Source organism: Stegodyphus dumicola, chromosome 8, assembly GCF_044657685.1.
Source record: "Stegodyphus dumicola isolate Sdum_Otavi_A_Nest chromosome 8, ASM4465768v1".
In the NCBI taxonomy this organism is placed as follows: domain Eukaryota; kingdom Metazoa; phylum Arthropoda; class Arachnida; order Araneae; family Eresidae; genus Stegodyphus; species Stegodyphus dumicola.
Genome location: NC_140775.1, coordinates 96,968,323 through 96,991,355, shown reverse-complemented (window position 1 = coordinate 96,991,355; position 23,033 = coordinate 96,968,323). Strand labels below are relative to the sequence as shown.

The 23,033-nt window shown below is 31.7% G+C and overlaps 1 long non-coding RNA gene across 4 annotated transcripts in view; it reads right to left on the bottom strand.

Moving 5' to 3' along the window:
• The window catches only part of LOC118199818 (uncharacterized), a 222,510-nt gene that overhangs the window by 39,671 nt on the left and 159,806 nt on the right, over nucleotides 1-23,033 (bottom strand). For 3 of the 4 annotated variants that reach the window (XR_015042631.1, XR_015042629.1, XR_015042628.1), the window contains exon 4: nucleotides 9,671-9,755. The exons of the other annotated variant lie outside the window; for it this stretch is intronic. This is a non-coding gene — a long non-coding RNA (uncharacterized LOC118199818). The remainder of the gene's footprint in view (nucleotides 1-9,670; nucleotides 9,756-23,033) is intronic. 4 annotated transcript variants of the gene reach the window in all.

The following is a 23,033-nucleotide window of genomic DNA, read 5'->3' as shown; positions in this document are numbered from 1 at the left end:
AAGTGTACAATTATTTCCAATTATTTTTACTTTCAGGGTTTTCAAAAGTACTTGTGGTGTGTTGCTAACTCTAGAAAGATTTACAGAACTTTCTTTCTTGCTAGTTTCTTTTTCCTTACTAGTTTCTTCTTTGATAGGCTCTTAAAAAATCCTCAGGCAAGCAAAATTCAACTAAAGGATAAAGCAATATTTTGAAATGGAAATTAAGAAATTCCAGTTTTATATAAAAATTCGTAATTTAAGATTTATGTACCCTTTGAATTTTAAATCACTCCACGGACTATTCGAAAAATATTATGCTTTATTTCATCATATCATAGCATTTCTTTATATCGAAAGCAATAGATCCCGAAATAAGTATGTAGTTCTTAGGCTTACTGCCATCCAATATTATCATTGTCATGTCATTCAGCTTAAGGTTATTGTAGTGTAATCGTAAATTAGCATTCTAATTTATTATGAATTTTGGGCTATTATTTGTGAATTTGGGCACTAGTTAGTTAACCTGCAATTTCCTACAATCCAGTCCGTTGGCTGAAAAGATTTGCATACTAATTTCAAAGTAACAATTACGGTACTTACGTATTATCCCATCGACCGTTGCCGGAAATTTCGGCAGCGGTCACCAATAGACAATAGTACTGCGGAATTCTAAAGGCCACGTTTATCTATAATTCGCATAAATCGCATTACTTGTATGGTTGATGGGATGATGCGTAAGTATCGAAACTTAATTAACTGTTTAAAAACTTACAGTTAACGATTTATGCTATAAATTTTTATTTGTCATCTTTAGATCCTTAACGTTATGATTACGAATTTAGGTGATTAATGAAATTTTCCCGTTCATCTAAATTTACTGCAACTGATCTATTTTGGCTAAAATTTTTGAGGGATAATTAATGAAGACTTTTTGATAATCAAACCGTAAATAAGTACATGTTTCTCAAGTAAGCCTCAGGTATTTTATGTCTAGCAATATTAATCAAAATTGTATCGCAAGAATATTACATTATCTTCTAAAGGACTGTGTTTAATACTAGTCGGGCCGGCTTTCATATATGCTGCTCTAGTGTGAACTATTGCCCGAAAAAGACATCGAAACAAAGTACAAGTTTTTCAGAATAAGACTTTGCACAGAATAGAAAATTCAGCGTAGAGTACATTAGGAAAAACACTTTGTGTGCGAACTTTAAAATGAAACACTCGAGTACTCTTATACGATGATCGCTGAATAAATAGTTCAATGCTATTTCCTGAACGCTTCAATTAAGCCGATTTCCTGTTAAGCAAAGTACTCTTAAACAGATTTTTACTGCAACTGTAAATCTGATTACCTGATTTTTCATTCTACTCAAATAAGGAAGTTTGTCATTTTGCTTTGCTAATTGTTGAAATTTCACTCCGATACGATGCTCATGTTCCATTTAGTAGAAAGATGTATACAAACTTAAAAGATGTATACAAAAAAAAATTAAGAAAGCATGGAAATTTATGACACATTATCACTTAAATATATCCTGGAAGAAAAATAATACAAAATTGATCTTAAAATGATTATTAGTAATTAATATGAAGCTAGTGATTAGATAATTTTTACGATTCTAGAGTTACATATTTCTCCTACTTTCTAATAAAAATTGAGATAAACTTTCATAATTTTAGTACTTTGATTCTTTTCTTGATAAAGTCATCATAAAATTTCACAAAATTTCGTACAGACTTTGAAAAGTCTTACAGAACTAGTAGAAACAAAAACATAGGAATTTTAACACTTCTGTGCTTGATGAAATTTTGAGAAATAACATCATGAAAAGTTTTTCTTCCTTCTTACAGAATGCCTTCGTGGTTTAATTGGAGAGTACGTCTGGGTAGCAATCGGAAGGTTCGGCGTTCGAGTCTCGGTGAAGGCACTGCATATTTTTCCTGTGGCCTGCTTCGACAGAAATTGCTAAGATGCTCTGCAAATAAACTAAAGAATGTGTAAATGGAGCTTTAATAGAATATACATTTCGCTACTGAGAGGACTTATATATTAAAATCATAAGATGTCTAGAGATATTTAATATTTTTATGAAATTACACTAGTTATAAAATTATTCATTAACATTATTATACCCTTTTTATGATAATTATTTTAGGCTGCTGGCCGCGCGAGTGGGTAGTTTTTAAAGAAATAACGTAGGAATGTAAAAGTATGCGTAGCAACCTCTAACACTCTAGCAGAAATTCTAAAGATATCCTGTTTTAAAACAATTAATTTTGTGGTAAATAAATAATAAATTTTCTGGTTTTGCTGTTGAAATGAATTTTATGAATATTTATTTATTATAGTGCGAAGAATGTGATATTTAATAGGTGACGTTAATACATAAAAATTTAATCATAAGGAGAGAAAAAAAATTGTTAGCCATCTTATTAAGAAAACTGAATATCGATGTGATGAACTAAAAAAAGATTGAAAAAGTATTAAGTTGAACTGTATTTGTCTTAAATGAGAAAAAAAAATAAATAATAAACCTTAAGAATAAACCAAAAAAAAAAATAAAATAAAATAAAAAAGCTGGTTAGCAGGAATGAGTGCGAAAGCAGACTGGTAGGGTGCGAGCTCAGTGACAGCATACAAAGGCCTTAACAACCCTTTTGGGCAACCGTTAATCTGAAACCTTTCCTATTTTTTTAAGTGGACAAAGAAGACAAAGAACACTTATTTCAGTTGAAAAAGAGATCATATTCTTTATTTGAATACTATATAGGAACTCTGTTTTATGGGTCATAAAAATCTGTTTCTATGCTCTATACTCGGCTAATCGTTATCCTACGCATTGCAAGGTGCATTAAAAAATTAGTGAGTAAAACAATAAACCTATTTTATTTAAACTCTGATAGCATCGTCAGTTACTCTTTCCATGAACATTATTGTAAACCATTTTTAAAATACAATAGGTTTCATGTTAGCTCAGTGCTGAAAATTTCTCAAGGTAGTTACGTATTATCGCAACTACATTAGTAGAAATCGCCCAGGGTTCAGAGTGCACCAAACTCTGGTGAACACTTGCACAGCAATTATTCAGGCAACCGTGCGCATAAGAAATATTTAGTTTCTTATGTCGCCATTTTCGCATGCTTTCTCTTAATGTTATTCCAAATTCAAACGGCTTTTACAGAAAAATAGTTATACACAATTAAATAGTTATACACAATTAAATATATACACTATACCGACATTTTATTCACGTGCGAAATTAGTTTTACTTGAGGTCGAGAATATTTCTCATCTCTTATTTGGTTTCCTCTTTGCCAGTTGTCAAGGGCTATTTTTAGGGGCGAAAATAAACAAAGACCCGCAGAGATTGCTGGACTTTCTTTTTATCCTGCGATGACGTAGTCTGAGCTTGGAAACAGTTTCTTTGCTTTTTTATTTCTTCAAGAAAGCTTCTCTTTCTGTGTATCGATGAAAAACTTCCACCTATATTTTATCTTCTGACTAAGATCGCCTTTAATAGTACTAAAAATAATGACAACTTAATTCTCTCAATGCCACTGAGATCCAACTATCAATAAAAAAATTCTCACTGAGATAAAAATTCTCTCAAAGAATTCGTTGCAGTATTAACTTTTTATTAAATATTACTTTTAAATTAATATGCATTTCTTAAAGATACATAAAAATACGACATTGGAAGAAATATAATAATATTTAACTATGAGTGAAATTTCAAGCTGACTAACCGCAAAGTATTGAGAGAGGCAAGTTATGAACTTTTTCAAAGGAGCATTGTGTATAACTATTTAATTCGATTTTAAAATTTGTGCTTGTAAGACTTTACTGTAATAGAAGAAAGGTGAAATTTCCGTAGGAATACATTTCTAACGAAATTTCTAAACGAATAGCGCTTCGAATCCTTTCTCAAAGCAATTTCTCCGTAATTTCCACCACAACAAAAACAAAAATTCGCTTGTAGCTGGGTTTACTGATTCTGTTTTGTAATAAATATTTGCTTTAAATACAGAATATGTATGTAATGCATAATGTTTTTACAATAAAAGTAACTGCTCTTTTCTTCCGTAAAATTTGTCATATTGAATCTAGGTGGGTGCCTTAACATATAAGTACCGTTCTCAAATTTGCGTACACTTAAGCTGTAGAATTAGTGAAATATTTTAGCAGCAAGTTTTTAGAAGTCGACTTGAGAGTACTTCAAGATAACAATAACAATGAATTTTAATTAAGTTAATTTTTTTTCATGTTTATTGTGGTCGATTTCACGGCCATATGACATTAATGCTAAATCTAAATATTGTCCGAACACGAAAGTCAAAGATCGAAACGTCATTGTGACATCATTTCTCATATATTTCTCAAACATGTGAACTCTGAACATAGTTTCGATTTTAGCACTAAAACTGAATGGAAAAGCTGAAATAGACCTCTTCTTAACTACTCCATCAAGAACTGAATTTGGACGATTTTTTATATATAGCCTCTTCTGGAAAGTCTTCAGTTGAGGCATAAACCCAATGACTAATCTTTATTTAAAGAAAGTAGAAAAATGTTCGCATCCATATTTACAAATCTGTATTTCAGAATACTAAAAATTTAGAACTATTATGATTCTTACTTAGTTTACATAACGTACTTAGAAGAGAAGGATTAAATATTTCTTGCTATAAGCTATTCAATTTGGGTTTTTTGACAGACTGTCATGTTTCCAATTTAAAGACTATCGACTTTAAGATATTTTTAAGGAAATAATATCCTAACTTAAGCATCAATTTGAAGCAATAAGCTTGTACGTTTTGTTGAGTTAATTTTATTCTACGATAAAAAAACTTCTTTCTGATTTCAAAACTAAACTTTAAGAATGAGTTTATCTTAAATATTAATAGTAATTTCAAGAATCCTAAAGCTCCTTAATAAAAATTACTAAAACATGATTTCAGTTTTGTGAATTCTAAGTTCTGCTAAATTTTATGGAATATTCTTTGTATCGCATAAACCTGATAACTTTTGTCAAACGTAATTTTAATATTCATTGGAATTTTGCCACTAACAGCAACGATTATGAAATAACGAGACAGGTTAAATTTGAAGTTACGTACTTACGACGCAAGTTTTAAACCGTATTAAAGTTTGATGAAACTTTAAAACTTAAGAAAGCTCTAAAACCAATTATTCATAATTTATACGGCTCAGGAAAAAGAAATCCATCATTAAGATGCATACATTAGTAACTGAATAATTTTGATAAATTTATAATTTTTAGTTTCAGAGTTTTTAGAATGTTTTTATCGTGCAATATAAATGCGGGACAGGCCTCCTTAAAAACATTTATGATAGCATCCCTACCCATAGGTGATAACTCTGGCTCGCTGGTACGTTATAAACTGATTTATCATCCCTTTCGGCAAGTTTTACTCATCTCTTTACGAGTTTTTATGAGTTTTTAGAATGAGAATTCTTTCCCACGATTTCAAACAGAAAAGTAAAGAAAAAAAAAAAAAAAAAAAAAAAAACTTGTCGATGTTTAAGAGGTATCCGACTACGTTCTAATCGTCAATTTTGATGAAATGTTTCATTTTTTATTATTACTTTATTTTAAAGATTATACATTTTGCTTACCAAAACTGCTTTATTTTGTTTCTCCGGTCATTAGGAGTAGAGTTATGGTTCTTCTTCTTCTACACCGTGAACCGGAAGTTTTTGCTTAAGAACCGGATGTTGTTTAAAGGAACACAAACTACTCTAGAATAACTTTAAACTGAGAATTTTTCATTTGAACTCTTTTGGTGATGTTCAAATGATGATTTTGAAACTTGATACTGTTTGTTAGTATGCGGTCAGCAGCAAGATTAATTTTGAATTTTGAAGTTTAATTTTCATATTGGTTACATTTTCTTTTCATTGTGTTTATGTTTACATTACATTAAACTTGATTTTATTCAACTTTTCCTTAAAAAAAAATTTTAAATATTACTAAATCTTTTTTATGAAACTGTGCACAAATATTCTATGAAATATTACGTATTAAAAGGAATAAAAACTTATGTTTTATTTACATATTTAAGATTTTTGCACGCAATTTTGTAAATTAAAAGAGAAATAAGTCTCGAAAAATAATTAGTGCACGTATTCAAACAGGTATATTCACTTGACATTTTACTTTGACACTTAGTAAAATGTCAAGTGAATATACCTGTTTAACAACATAAAAAGATATTTGAAATTTAAGAAATAAAATTTCTAAAATAAGCATAAATATATAATAGGGGATAACGGAAAGTCACCTAGAGAAGAAATTTTAAATTGGATTCATCCACGTAGTAATTGTTTTCATCTTATTAACAAATACAAACTATCTGCGAAGGTCATGCCGAGCCATTCCCTTCTAACTGTTGAACTTTATGCAATCCTAATACAAGAAACGATCTATCTTAGAGAATCAAACGCGAACTGATATTCAGGCTACGATGTCGCTAAGTCAGCTGAACATTTACTTTTTCTGATTAATTGTGGATGGTTTGAAACCTAAGCAGTAAGTACTAGAGACAAGTTTAAGAACGGACGAGTATCATGTTATAGGAAAGTAGAAATGAATATATCTTATTAGATATTGTAATGTTAATGTTATTAAGTACTCTTTCTAGAAATGTAAGTTTCTTTTAAAGAAATACTATTGTGATAATTAACTATAGTTTATTCATGACTACCTTTCATTTCTTATGTTCTTACCTCAACCCCGTCCTTTGTAAATTAAATTATTTGCTTAATTTTGCCCTCTCGATTTTTGGATGACAAAACCAGTAAAAGAAGGAGCGGAATACGCTAGGAAATATGGTATCTTCTGTATTTCCACTGTGCCTTTTTAATTGGAGACGCCTAATTTCTTGGCTTCAGTAACTTGTAGAGACATTAGAATTTTTGGAAGCAGGAGAGATAAAAAATGAGCAACCGCCATAGCCGGGAATCGAACCGCGGACATCGGGAATACGCGCCCAGAGTGCAGACCACCACACCACGAAGGCATGCCTTATATACATGGCATGCCTTAAGGCGCGGAGAAATACCTTATATACTCCTCCTTTTAAAGGGCAACTGGGGTTTTAGGGGACTCAATCGCCAAATCCTGTGTGAGGAGAATCATCATCTCCCTTTTAGTTCGAGCGTCACTGTTGAGACATTAGGATTTTTGGAAGCAGGAGAGATGAAAAATGAGCAACCGCCTTCGCTGTGAATCGAACCGCGGACCTCTGGAATACGCACCCAGCGTGCAGACCACCACACCTCGAAGGTATGCCAAGAAGGCGGGACAAATACCTTATAAACTAATAATTAAAACATAGATGGCCCTTCTAAGCTATATCGGAATTCTAGCTTAGTTATATACTGACTATATGATGTTTTCTCCTCTTTTTCTGTATGCTTTCGTGGTGTAACGGTAGCACACTCGGCGCGTATTCAAAAAGTTCAGGTTCGAAGCCCGGCGAGGGCATTGCTAACTTTTCGTGTTTCCTACTTCAAAAATCCTAATGACTCTGCATGATGCAAACATAGTATTTAAGTCTGGATCCTATAGCACACAATAACTCTTCTCCCTTAAACAGTAACATAAATGTGATATTAATTACAGGTGCGTTCCATTTATAGTTATATTCCAGAGAAAAATATCGGAACAGCTTGGGAAGTGAAAAGGAAGAAGATTTTTTTCCCTTTTGAGTTCCTTTGATTTTGAAGAAAGAACATATTATTAGTGAGCTAAATTTCAAGCGTATGGATTCAAAAAAAAAAAAAAAAAAAAAAAAAAAAAAAAAAAGGCACATTTTTTATCTACTATTCCACTCTACTGTGCAGATTGGCAAAATTTAATTTGAGTTTTCCATGTCTCAAAAGTGCAATTTAAGACATACTATATTAGATTTTTATATAGCATTTTTAACATAGGTATTCTGACACAAAATCGGACTTTTCCTTAAACAACATACCTATTTTTTTCCGTTTTTATGCCAAAGTTCTCAATTTACAATCTTTTTTTAGAATTCAACCGAACATTATTTGATAGATAAAACATCATTTGACTAAGAACTTTTTTATAGAAGAAAAAATGAATTTCACAGTCTGGGAGTTACTTAAAAAATGAAGAGGAGGCAGTGAAATTCCTACAGGATAAAGGAAATCTTCAGGAAATTGTGCGTTTTATCAATTATGATACAACAAACTGGAGTTGCAATCTTAGATCTTACCGAAAAAAAAAAAAAAAAAAAATAGATTCCAGACCTCGTACTTGGTTTAAAGATCGCATCGAAGTATCTTTAGAGCTGTAGAATCTGTCTACTTTTTGACATCGTGAATTTTGTAATATGCAGTTAAAAATGAACCACAATATAGTCGTCGAATAGAACAATTATAATCGGGAGGTTTGCACCCACACGTTATCATGTAGAATAAGTCAAAACTGGTGGAAAATGGCAGAACAGTGAGGTTACCGAAAAGTCTTTTACAGACCTACGTAGAGAATAATTCTTGTAGACGTTTCAGATCGCTCAGCTAAACGTTTTCTTTGACAGGTTGAAAACAAAATATTGCAGACGTTAGTACAATTTTTTTCTGTTTGCTGGAAAAGACATAAAATAGAGGATTTGAAAGAAGCAAAATGTTATTACCTCATTAACCACAGGTACAATTTCGCAGAACCAAACACTGCATGTCATACACAAACAGTTGAAAGCATGTGGAGCAGTGCAAAATGGTGTAATAAATGCTAACTAGGTATCTCGTGTCACCATCTTGAATCACACTTATCAGAACTTACGTGGCAATGATGACATTAAAAAAAAAGAATTTTTTTCCAAAATGTGGCAAGATATCTCCAAATTTAAGAAGGCCCCTGTTCAAATTTCAATTGCATTTCATTTATAACGTATTTAAATTTTATTAACACTGTCATAAAAAATATGTTTTTTTTTTTCTCGTGGCACCCATGTAACGGTAATGTACGTTTTCTTTTACGTAGACATCTACTGTTGTTTTACTTGTCGGATGACTGTCTTGACTAGTCAGCTATTACTGCCGTGTGTCATGCACCTTGTTACAAAATGCAATACCATAGATGTAAAGTATTTACTAAATATTAAAATGTCATTAAAACTATTTACTTCTAAAGTTAAATATTAAAACTATGTTTTCTCTAGCATAATTAAAACTAACTAACATGTATATTACATTATTACGTTTAATAACTACATTCGAGAGACTGACCGTATATTTTTGTTCGCTAAGGAAGAAAGGATCCCGTGACTGTCTTTTGAAATGTAAAAATTTTTTTTTCATATTACTAACATCAGTCTAAATTTCAGATCCAATTTAATTTCCAATGATTTTAAAATTTTGAATAGATGTACTTTTTTCCCACGCATTAATGCTGTTTTTAAAATGAAGGAAAAAGCAGTTTTTACTTGAAAACACAATGAATTTATTTTTTTCTATGAGTTTCGGATTTTTTCCTTTTTTACGGTAAAAATATTTATAAGCGAATTAAAATTAGTATATTTAGAAGTTAGAATCTCAACACAGTTATTAAAATAGAACTAGAGTTTTACATTTAGATTATTTTTCTCTTGTACATTTTAGAAGCAAATATATACCAAATGCAATAATTAAAATGTTTCTCACCTATAAGAGAATACTACTGAGGGACTTCAAGACTGGTAACGCTTTTTTATCAACTACTCCTTTCTAGGCGGAATATAATCTTTATCTGAAAAGAAAAGTTTGGCACTCACTCATGAGTTTTAGGGATAATTGTTATAAGTATAAAAAAGTAAATGAAATTTTGATCGATCTCCACATTTATTCATATTAAAATTCACGATTTAGATCACTTTTTCGAGCCTGGAAAACAGTTACAATTTTAATTTACACATCACTTCTTACTCAAAGGCAGGGATTCTCTCATTTGATTTATGGACAGCGTTTGTCTACTTTAAATTTGTTTACATAATCACAGAAAAGATTACACCGTGCTGAGTTGATGTGTTTTCACTTCACACGTCATTCTGAAAACGAAAACCTTTCTTATATGTACCACATAATACTTCAAAAAATATGTTAAAAATAATGTATTACCTGCTATGTTATAAAAACGTTCATAGAATGCCTGCTTAGTTAGTTTCATCCAAGATATGGTATTTAGACCATATCGTTATATTATTTGTAGTACATTCAAACCATATGCTTGTATATGTTATGACGTCATTATGCGCGCTATTTTTTTTTTTTTTTTTTTTGCTTAGCATCAGAAGTGCTATTAATTTCGAAACTCACTTTTTATCCATATCACTGTTGTGTCCACTGCCAAATGCTATCGCTATGTATTATTTAAAAAAAAATTAAATTATAAAGAATCTGCATGTACGTTTACATATACATTCCTCGCACTGTAGAAAACGACGGCACCTAGAGACACAAAATTTTTAGTATAACATACTTATTGCTCCCCCAAACATGCGCATTGGAAACGAAAATTTTGAATTTCAATTTTTTCATTTATTTCATATTTATACAAAATTATAGAATTTTTTATTAGCAAACTAAAAGTGAGAGACGGAAATGCTGTTCGAAATGAAACATTTTTATCTCCAACGCTCCAGGCTCTTGTAATTCGGTTAAAGATATTTTAACTTTCAGTTTTAATCAACAAACTCTGCTACTTAAAGAGATATATAGTCACTGACGAAAATAAAATACTTTTATTTTTGATTCCCTAGAGTGTTACTATTCAGTAAAGTCTAAGACATTTAACTTTCAGATTTAATCTGGAATGTTTTTGAATAATAAACTAAGCGATTTAAAGTCAATGAACACAATTCTTAAGAGTATTTTTTCTACTTTTTAATATGATTGATTTAAAGAAAAATATATTGAAGTCATGATATATCTAGTCAGAAATATTAAATTTATCCATATATATAAATGAATATTTCTTTGTTTGCTTGCTTGTCTTTTGTAAAAATCTACAGTTTAATTCCGATCTTTATTAAAGTTGTCACAGTCCCCCTTCAAAATAAGAGGAAGGTCACTGTCTACATAAGATCTCTCAAAAACCAGCCCATAGAGTTCGCACTCTTTATAAACATATATTTTACGCTAATTTAACAATTATTTAGAAAGCTTTGGGTTGCCACTCTGCAAAGAATAAGATATATATTTTTCAAATTTAATCAGAAAACTCGTTTGTATAAAAAGATTATATTTTCCCTCGGGAAAACGCAATTATTTTAATTTGTCCCGAATTTAACAAACTCGGCTATTTAAGAGAAATGTGTTCCCACTGACAAAATCAAAATATTTTAAAGTGCGATACTAAAAATATTTTAAAGTGTGCAAAGCGTAAAATATTTAATTTTTCAAGCATTACCATGCGCGTTATTCCATCACACACATTTTCTTTGCTTTTTGATAGAGAATTTCACAAAGCATTGTTTTCGCTGTGAAATCAATTATGGCACCAAAACAAAAATCTTTTGCACGATCTACACCATCAACAATTCCATTAAAAAATTCAGTTTGATACAAACTGAATCTTTTAATGGAATTGAAGATAAGCATTTAGTATCACTAAATCCATTTCTAGAACAAGGAATCTAGAAATGGATTCAAAAGAACTAGAACGAAAACAGTAATAAAGCAACTAGATGAATAGTCAGAGTTTAGAATTCCTGTCATTTTACGCCATCCTCTCATAAAAAGTATAGTTATGGAAGAACATTATATTAAAAGACATGGAGTTTCTCACTTCTTACATTCTCTGTCAGAAAGATTCTGGTTACTATCTGGACGAAGAACTGTTTCATTCATCTTGAGATCTTGTACTATTTGTAAAAGATATTCCAACGAAAAGGCCAAGCCTCCAACCGAACCAGTGATCAAGTTCAAGATGCCTCTGTCTCTATGCCAGATTACCAGCGTTGATTTTACAGGACCTTTAATACTTGTGGGAAAATGTAAAGCATGGTTTTGCTTGTTTATATGCGCAGTAATGTATCACTGTGTTCACTTAGAACGCGCAACTTCTCTGAGTGTGGATGCTTTTCTTCAAGCTGTTCATCGCTTTGTTTCTTGCCGAGATAGACCCACCAGAAAATTTATTCAGATAACGGTACCACTTTCGTAGATGTATCTAACGCTTTTCCCTCAGTAGATTTCAAGGAAGTCTCCAACAGAGGAACTGAAGATCACATTAATTAGAAGTTTATACCTTCCGGTGGTCTGTGGTGGGGGAGGTGGGAGGCATCGTCTAATTGAATTAATGAATAAAATTTTAAGAAAATTCCTCAGGAAAGCTTATTTAGATTGCGAAGAAATTTTCATTGTCTTCTGTAACTGTGAAACCATACTCAATGGCAGACAATTAACAGTTTATCAGCTGATTCAAATCTCACGACTATAACACCAGCCACATTCTTAAGAAAATTACAAAACGATTTACTGCTATTACAAAGCAAGACATCAATTCAAACTTCTTTAAACGTAGACTGCAGTACATTGAGAATACCCGCGAGGCTTTGAGGAAGAGATTTCGCCAAGAGTACTTACTGCCTCTGAAAATTTCAAGAGGAAATTCGGTCAGACATTGTGTTCTTAAAGTCGGTTACTTTGTACTAGTTGCAAGTGATGATAAAAAGTGAATGTTTTAGACTGTGGGAAAAATCCTTAAATTATACTCAAAAACTGATGGCATAAGTCGACGTGCAAAAATTAAAACTCAAAGTGAGGAATTAGTAAGAGCGGTACAGAATCTCTACCGATTAGAATTATCATATGCAAAGACTTCTTTTAACTAGTGATACAAGGCACCCATTAAAAAGCAATTTGCACTGAAAGCACCTTAGCACAAAGACATGCACGTTTCAAATGAAGGTGACTCTCGTATAAAAGACATGGAAGAGTTGTTAAGAAAACTCAGAAATTAGACTTATGATTTCGAATGTTACAATGTTCAGTTCCTTATCTTTCATTGCAGCGTTGGCGGATGAAAGGAAAACTATTACCAACTCCATGAAATATGACGTCTTTCTTGAGTGGGAAGTAGTTTTAGAGACTTTTAATGATTTTAAAAGTTTAGATTTAAATGTTTTAGTCTTTTTAGGTAATGTTATCTGTACTCCATAATATTTTTTGAGATGTAGTTTTTCATTTGGTTTTAAATCTAGAGGCTAATAAATCTAAATTTAAGTCAAAGATTGGAATCTTCTTTTAGAGTTTAAAAAATGCCTCAGTTCCGGGCATGAAAATGTTTTTAATTAGAGTCTAAATGTTTTTCAGAACAACTTGAAATTTTTTTTACTTACTCTGGAATTCCTTTATTAAGAGCAATTTTGGGAGATTTTTATTGAACAGAAAGCATATATTTTTATTAGAATGTTATCTTTGAAGTAAAATATTTCAAATTTAAATTTTTAATTTTACAACAAAAAATAAATTGCTGGATTGTGCTATATGATTAATACTTTGGGCTGAATTTTTAAATATTGGTTACAAGCTGTTTTCAATTAATTTTGATTCGCTGTGAAAAATTTCCTATTTCAACAATGCTTTTTCTTCCCAAGGGTTAGAAAAGAAGATTTAATAGAATTAGCCATGGGATTTGGTGAGGATGTGCCGCTCGCTAGTTAGGTTCTAGAAATTTAAAAAAAAAATTGCAACTAAATTTTACGATGAAGAAGTTACAAATCGAGTGATTGTGGATCAAGAAGCTAAAGAAGAACACCTAAGAGGAAGAAGAACGCCTGGCTCAGGATACGACAGAACACGTAGCTATGGAAGAAAAGGAACTTGAATTAGGAATAAAGCGGCTTAAATTGAAAAAAAAATAATACAAGCTAGAGAATCACTAACGAATATAGCAGAGCAGAGAAATACAGTCAAAAGTCTTTAATTCAGACACCCATAATCCGGGATGATCTATAATCCGGACCTCAAAGCTAAAAACTTTCTGCGCATGCGCCGAGTTCACACATGCGCATAGGCGTTTACGCGTGCGCGTAAGACCTTTATGACTGCGCATATGCGTGTGCGCAAGCGCAGAATACGTTTTCGCGTGCGCGTTTAATGTATAACGGACGGTATAAGCTAAAATTATCTAATTATCTATTTCAGTTAATGTTGATGATTGCGTTGTTCCTTAATCTTCGAACTGGATCCGACTTATTACTTTTTTCAGACTGTAAGAGCAATTTTATAAAAGTAAACTTGAACTTTCGATTATGTCAAATAGAATTTCCGATGCTGGAGCTCCCAAAGGATATACAAAACGAAAGTATATTTCGATGTCCATCAAACAAAAAGTGGAATTGCTGCAAAAAATGGATAAAGACATGAAGAAGGTGACAGAGAGGTTAGTGAAATTAGTGAAAACGAAAAAATTTCGATTGACAAGTTAGTCGGTATTCTCGGCACAGCAATTACGGGACTTGAACAGCGGGACTTTGTGACTGAACAAGAAATTATGTCTGTTTATAGAATTAAAGAGAAAGTATTATCACATAAAACGAAGCAACTTAAACAACTTACATTGAAAGAAATGTTTAATAAAGTAAACAAATAAATATTAAGCTTCTTTTTTTTGTAAATTTTGATACCCTTTAGATCATAATTGTTCTTTATTTCATAAATTACGGTTTCATATTTTTAATTTTAGAATTTCTGCATGCCATCTTACGAGATTTAAACTGATGATCTATAATCCGGAAAATTCGATAATCCGGAATCGCCGAAGTCCCAATGAGTCTGGATTAACAACTTTTGACTGTAATATCAATCCATTTGACACAAATTATCCCAAAGTTTGGTGAAAGAATGAAATGGAACTGTATTTGATAAATTTTGAAAGAAGTGTTGAAATGGCTCAGATCCCTAAAAATGATCGGGTGATTTATCTTTTCGGTGTTTTACCTGCCGAATCTCCAATATTTTAGCCAGAGAAACGTTTGAAGTTGCAACTAAGCACGATTATTTGAAAAATCTAATCTTAAAAGCATACAAATTTAATGCGACAAGCTGAAACAGTCCTTTTATCGAAACCAAAAGATTCCTGAAAATTCTTGGAAAATTATGCTTATGAACTTTACAGCTATTTTTGGAAGGGACTGCGGGTTTATAAGTTAAGACATTTGAGAATCTGAAAGACTTAACAATTATCGAACAAATTAAGCATTTGGTTTTAGGGGAAGTAAGGAAGGAAGCAATTTCTTGACAAATAGAAGAAATTAAAATTTCCATATGACCTAACAGAAAAATTGGATGAGTATGAGAGCATTAATCAAAGCTTTAAGACAGATAATCCTAGAAAATAGGGTATAAAACTTCGAGAGGGTCATTAAATGGGAACAGAATGCAAGGTATCTATCATAGGAGTATTATCCTAAAGAAATCTCGAAATATTTTAATACCAAGTGTCCAGTTAAGACAGAATTTATTCATGAAAAGAAATTTGAAAAATGGAGACATTATTATGAATACTGATCCTACTCTCATTTCCGACCACAGTGTGATAAACACAAGAAGAATTTGGAAACTGTAGGCTCAAATGAATTTTCCAAGAATAGTTTTAAGGAACGTACGGTTCCTACACCAGCCTAGAAAAAGTAAATGGCAATAGAATACCCATACTTTGAGATACTGATGCAACTTTGAGCATTGCCAAAAGTATGCAGAGCTTCAGAACTTTCCATGTAGACGAGTGAAGTGTGGATACAGACAGCTCTGGATGCGCTAGTTACCTTTATCTGAGGTACAGATTGAATGTGAGTTCAGCCATATAATAACAAAGGCTACATGCAGTCTTAAGATATTCATTACATCAATGGAGGTAGCTTTTAGGTAACAAAGCAGCTGCATTATTTAAAGAAGTAAAACCAAAGGAAGAAATTCAGATTCATATGTTAAACACCGTTCAAACTCGTGCGCAACAGCGACAAAAACGAAACGGAATTTCTGGTCTAATCCGATTCAATTAGCCAGATTAAAAATTCATTAAACGATATCGAAGAACGGTTGGTGATTCTCTCAGACTTGTTGATAGTAACAGAAAGAAGAAACCTGAAGAATACCCTAAAAGGAAAAAAGGAAGAATGAGTAGAAAAGAGAACTAAAACGCTTGGAAGATTTAAAGAAATATTTTTTAAGCTAAAAGACGTATCTGGACAAGATGAATTGAACCTTGATGAAAATGATATTCAGAATGATTTTGATCCTGAAAAACATAACAGGAAAATGAAAGAGATTTTTTAATGATGATTGTTATGCCATTATAGAAGAAGACTGTCCAAAATTTTCGTATGGTGGGGAACTCAATAATGAAAACTGAAACCACTAGACTGAACCGAGTAAATGTAATGAGTGCGATAAAGTACAGCTTGAAGAGAGCGCTGCTGAAGAATTAGATTTTGAGGTTATAAATTCTAAAAGTAATTCTAACCAGAGTAACCAGAGTAAACCAGAGTTTGAGAAGGAAATGACTGAATCATATAGAAAAGTAAAGGATTAGATAGAAACCCTCGTTTGTCAAGGTAAATTTTAACCTAAGCCAATTTTTGATCTGGATGCAAAACGGTTGATGACCATTTGGATGAGTATTATAGATTAGATTCTGAAAATGTATTTGGTGGTATGCCGATCATATTTAAATATAGGGAGGTACTACCAAATGAATTTGGATCGACCGTTGATGAAATTTTGCAGCTGATGAAAAAGAATTATATTATTGAAGTTCTTTAAAAATTCATGTCAGTATAGAAAGGAATATGATGAACTAACTGTATGATGCACAGGAATTCAAGAGAAAAAGCATAAAGTATGTCTACAAATAAAAAGATTTTAGCCAGTTCTGGACCTTCTCAAAAAGGAATAGAACAAACGTCCGATATTACAAATAATAAAAAGATGAAAATAGCTGAGAAAAATTTGGATGAAAAGAATGTTGAAGTATCTCCTTCAGATGAAGAACATAATATGTCTTTAGTTGATGAAATTTGTTCCGAAACTGGAAGCAGTAGAAGAAAGAAAGATATAATTGCAACAGAATATAATCAAAATAAATCCAAAAAATCTGTATCTGTTTCTGTTTTGTTAAATGCAAAACAAACTGAAGTTTCATTTGTAAATGGAGACTTAGATGACTAGAAAAATGAACATAGTACAAAATTATGAAAAAGAAAACGCAAAAGAAAGAAAATGTTTCATAACCAGTCTGCCGACTCATCATTCAAAAAGAATACTTCTCAAATAAATCAATAGGGTCATTTTTGAGCTACCTGAAAGAGATAGATGATTTGCTTATTTGATGAAAAGTCGGCTACATATGGTATTAATCCAAAGAAGTTTAAGAGCAAAATAATATAGTCCCCGAAATGATTCTAATAATTACTTTAATTTAATTTACCGATTCTTCAAAGCAAGTTGAAAATGACTTCAAAAACTGCAAATGTTGAAATTAAATATCCCGTTTTTTGTCGGACGGGAGTCAAACTTTTTAAAATTTTATTTTTTTCATAACGAGCATGAATTTTCCCAAGTATAAGTATAGGAACCAGGAGGCCGCATTAAAAGTTAAATTTCGTTATTTGTCGAAAATTAATTTTCTTTTTAAAATTTGACATTGAGAAAAACCATGAGTATTTTTGTCATTTAAAACACTTCTGTAATTGGAAGTATATGACTATGATCAATGATTGAGAAAATAAAGGTCACTTAAGGACTTTTAAGACGGGTAAAGGCGTAAGTGTATATATATATATATATATATATATATATATATATATATATATATGCAAAACTTTTTGTTACGCTGATTGCGATAAAAAAGTGAGATGCACAACTAGATGTTATAGCCGTCCCATACACAAAATTTCAACATTCTATGGCTAATTTTTTTTTGAGTTATGTGAGATATATATATACATATGCACGTACGTATTCGTACGTACTTACGTACTAACGTCACGAAAAAAATCCATATTCAATCCACTTCAGATCCATTTTACAATCCGTTTTGGAAAAAAGGAGATCTTTATTCGGCCCGTACGTTAAGGGGTCACGCAAAGAGAATTGTCTAAATGGATTCAGGGACCATCAAAATGAATATTTCCATTAAAAATTATGATACTCGATTTTTTTTGCGATTACAGTACTTCGCACAAGGAAGTAAAGAAAGAAACATTTTTCGAAAAGTTCCCCGTGTGTTACGTTGTGTGGAGTTCACGACTGAATGGTTTTGCGTTGCTACGCTACCAAATAAAAACCCGGCGAGAAATGTAAAAGTCCTCATGCTCAAAAGATCCCCCCTTAAAGATTCGATGATGATCTGGTTTTAGAAGTTTTGGAAGTTTGAAAAATAAAAAGCTTGATGTTCAAGCAAAATGGTGGAATTTCTTCGAACACTTCTCTACATCGTTACACATTTTTTTCTTCTTGTATGTTCCCTCATGAGCCTCAGATTTTAAGAATAAGTCCCCTCTCCCCAGAAAGCTTCCAAGGTCGAGCGAAAATCACGTTTTGCACCTTAAATCCTCAGCCGGGATAGTAAGAAGAGGCAGAGTACAAAATAGAATGGAAAAAAAATCGGGAAGTTAAGAACTTTGGATGAAGATAAAGTACCTGAGATAAGATAAAGAAGAAAAATGAGACAATTAAAGAAGCTGTCTGTTCATAACAGTAGTTGCAGCATGGTAATTAATTATTTAAACAGGGTATAAGGCAAACAAAATGACCAATTTTATGACTATTTGCTTGTGAAGCATCTTTCTTTAATAGCGTTGTCGTGAGTTAGATACCTAGGGGTTCAAAATATAGCAAATGTCATGAGCTTCTAGCAGAAGCGTTTGGCCTGGGTAGAAAGGTTAAAATGCTACTTACTGTAGTAAAGGTCATACAAAAAATTTTACTACTTAGATTTGCGATGTTGTGTTGTTTTCAGCATAATTTTCATTCGAAGCAAAAAATCTATCTGTAAAGTGAATCTTTCCAAATTTCCAAATTATCGTCACATAGAGTCTCAGAATTTAGATCAGTGCTATATCGGGGAACTGAGAACTTGAATATGACAAGCAGCTTCAAACATTTTATATTTCGGTGTAAGGAATGCAACCAACCAATTAATATTCAAAAGATAGACCTCGGAAAAGTAAAACCCAATAAAGGACAAGTCGAATTAACTTTTTACTTAAACTTCAGATAATTAAAAACACTCGTATCCATATAGAGAGCCTCAAACATTTTACATTTGTTGTACGGAATTTAGTCGAACAATAGGTATCTAAATACATAAGGCTTGGTAAAGTAAAGCCAGTTCAGGGTAGACCTATACTAAAAAAGTTTAAAAAAAAAAAAAACCTTCGAATACATGAAAAAACTAAAATAAAGCAGATGGTAACAACAACTATGGATTAAATGAGTTTAATTGCTCAGTATTCGATGTTTCTTTGCATAACTCACGAGCAGGTATTAATATATAAAAGTCGAATTAAAAGTATAGACGATTTAGGCTCAAATACATGATAATTTTGCCTCTTAAATGATTATTTTATAAAACCATACCCATTTCACACGTATGACCCAACATTTAAAATATGCGTAAATGTAATTTTTAACTTAATTATTAACCTATTAAAGTAAAAAGAATGTTTATTTAACATTGCCTCAAATATAACACTTCAATCATTTAATTACTTTTTATAGAATGCTTTCAATATATGAAGTTCTCTTCTTCTGAGCAAGCAAAAGCACTCTGTGACTCAAAGGGAGCACAAGCAATTCTGGAAGGAGGCTCTCTAATCTCCAACGGCATCCACTTTCTCCTAAACGATATTCAAAAGGTTGACGGTAGATAAGTTTAACGTCGCTTGGAAGGTTTTTGCTAAAGTTTTTGACGCTCCCGCTGAGTTCGCTGTCTACCAGTCTGCTATTACGTATTTGGTGTATTTAATTATGGCAAAGCACACTAGGGCTATCTGCCTAAGAGGAGAGATGCCTTTCGTGGAGGAATTTCTAAGGGAAACTGGCTCGTATACACGTTACACATGGGGAAAACCACGAAAACACCCATGCAGCCAGCCCGTTCGCGGGATTCGAACCTCGGACCGAACTACCAGTGTTTAGCGACTTTACCGCTCGGCCGCTGGTGGGCCCCAGTCTGCTATTACATTTACTCCTGTTGGCATACATTTTCCCCCTTTTTCAGTCTTTTCTCAGTTCATCATATCAATGTTCAGTTTTCTTACTAACGTGGCTTTACAATTTTTTTTTTTTTGTCTTTTTATTATAAACATTTTGTGTGTTTTCTTTATTTATGAAATATCACGTTCTTGGCGCTTATACAACATAAAATTCGATTCAACAGCAGAAACACAAAATATTTAAAAACAGCATATCTTTAGAATTTCCGATACACAGTTTCGCTCTCTGAAGATAAAAATATTTTATTCCGTACAGTGTGCCCCTGCTCGCTTTGAAATCGTTGAGTTTGTTAATCAAAAATTCGTTAAAGTTTTACAAAGTATGAAGTAGATAATAAAACAAATTCGAAAACTTTCCATTTTGAGGACATTAACAAATAATCGTAAAAGGCCTTAAAATGGAACATAAAGCATAAAGACTAATTTACAAAGTAAAATGTTTCGTAAATTTTCACTATTGTGATAAATAAATTATATTTAATCTCTTTATGAGTATGTAGCATTTATTATTTCTAAATGAAAGCAATGTTCACACTCAAAATAGAATACCGCTGCTTACATGTATGATCATCTTTAGATTATTGTGAGATATCAAATACAGGGATTTACATACAGAAAAAACTGGAAGCTATTGTGGCTAAAACGGTCTTTGTAGACAGCTTCCTTTTTTGTATACAATCTGAAAAAATGGTTGCTAAAGAGACGAGATTTTTATCTGTTGTCCTTTCGTTGACCTCTTAGTTCAAGAATTAATTAGAATGAGTGTGGCTGGAGTAGTATTATATGTAAAAGAAATTTCGTCACAAGAAACATACTTCACGCGACGAAATTTTCCAAAATGACCACGCCCACAGTTATATTTTTACTCTGTTTTTGTTAGTTTGGTTTTTTTATTGGCTTCTTTGAATTAAATCTTTTATTTAACTTTTAACCGATTTTCATGTAAACAATTTATTTACATTTGGTAATCACATTTGTTTGTGATAGCTAAAACATTGTTCAGAAAAAAATTTTCCTTTCCCTAAAATTTAAATACATTTTTTTTTTTTTTTTTTAATTTTTACTTTCTTGTACGAAGAAAGTGTTGCAATCTCGCAAAAATTTTGAGATCATATTTCAACGAAAATATTCATTTAAACCCTTTTCGAATCCATTTTGACTATTGTTTTACGCGATGTCTGTACGCAGGAACAGAACAAAGGATTCTTTTTTCCAAAATAAATTGTAATAGATTTCAAATGTATTCAAAACGAATTTTTTGTGACTTCTGTACATACAAACAGATACAAACAGATACAAACGTATCTATACGTACGAATACAACTCGCATAACTAAAGAAAGATTAGCCACAAAATATTGAAATTTTGTGTATGTGGTTGCTATAAACTCTAGTTGTGCAGCTTCTTCTTTTATTGAAATCGGCAATACTAAAAGTGTATGTATATATATATATATATATATATATATATATCAGTAAAGACATAAAGTAAGAAATTTAGAACTAATTTTACACAAAGACCAAAATTTGAAATCCATAAGTAATAAATTTCAAAAAATCCTATTTATGTAATATATGAATTATTATATATTAAATAAAAAACATTCAAAACCTAAACCAAATGTGCTCTGATAACAGCAAAAGTGGTGGTAATAATGCAAAATGAAATAAAGCAAAAAAAAAAAAAAAAATACATTTTAAATTTATCGCACATTCAATTCAGAAAAAGTCACATGCAAATACCGAAGCACAGCAAACTTCAAGAAACAAGGGAACAAAATATGCCAAAAACAAAAATGATATTTACTTCCCTTGCATCGTCATAAGGGGTTATCTTTATCTGTCTGGTTGTATCTGTATTTTTGAAAAATACCGCCCAGATGTTATAGTGGTTAGGGGAGCCGACTATGATACCGAAGGGCCCGGGTCCGAATTCCGGGGAAGGCATGGTTGTAACTGTCCGTCCCTTCATATTAGGTAACGGTGGCTGCCTATTACGCGCATCCGCAATAAAGTTGCCACCACTTCCGGTCTTAGGAGTGGCCAGTGTCAAAAAAAGACAAAATAGTGCCCACCGTTCGAGGAAAAAAATTAAGAAAGCTTATGTTACTTAAATAGCTTTATCGTTATAAGTGAAACTTTGCTTAGGAATGGAACATCATATCCACTTCATTTCTCGAAGATTGTTTCAGATTGTGGAACATTATAAACAATTAATTCTTACTTATATAGTTAAAGAAGGTCATTTGCTTCTTAGGTATGAATATGTATATTCATATACTTTCATTCATAGGTTTTAGTGTGTAGCAATGAAAGAGGATTAATACAATCCATTCCACTTAAAGCATAATAGTTACGACGCAGTTTTATCCATTTTACCTTTACTAAAAGAAAGGCAAACGATCACATAAATCTTTTAACACTTTATAAAAAATTCTACCATGTTTATGTATGGTTTGATTTGAGAAAAGCATTATTTGAGTTAAACTCTCATTCACCTTCTGAAAAATTCTGATTTTCTGTTTCAGAACATTTGTTATTGCCATGATTTTGTTAGTCACTAAAAAGGCTTTTGCATGTGCTCTTGGAAAAATGATTAAAATTTCTATGCTTAATTAAATAATCCTGAAATTTTAAGAAGCCTGCTTAAATTGTTAAGTAGATCAGAACATTAAATATAGAAAATTATAATTTTAAATAAATAAGTGAAATAAATGTTAATTACAGATATTATTTACCTCCTCTTGTACTCTATCAGTCAAGGTTACTTTACTTCATCTAATGCTATCATTAAAAGAACTGTAT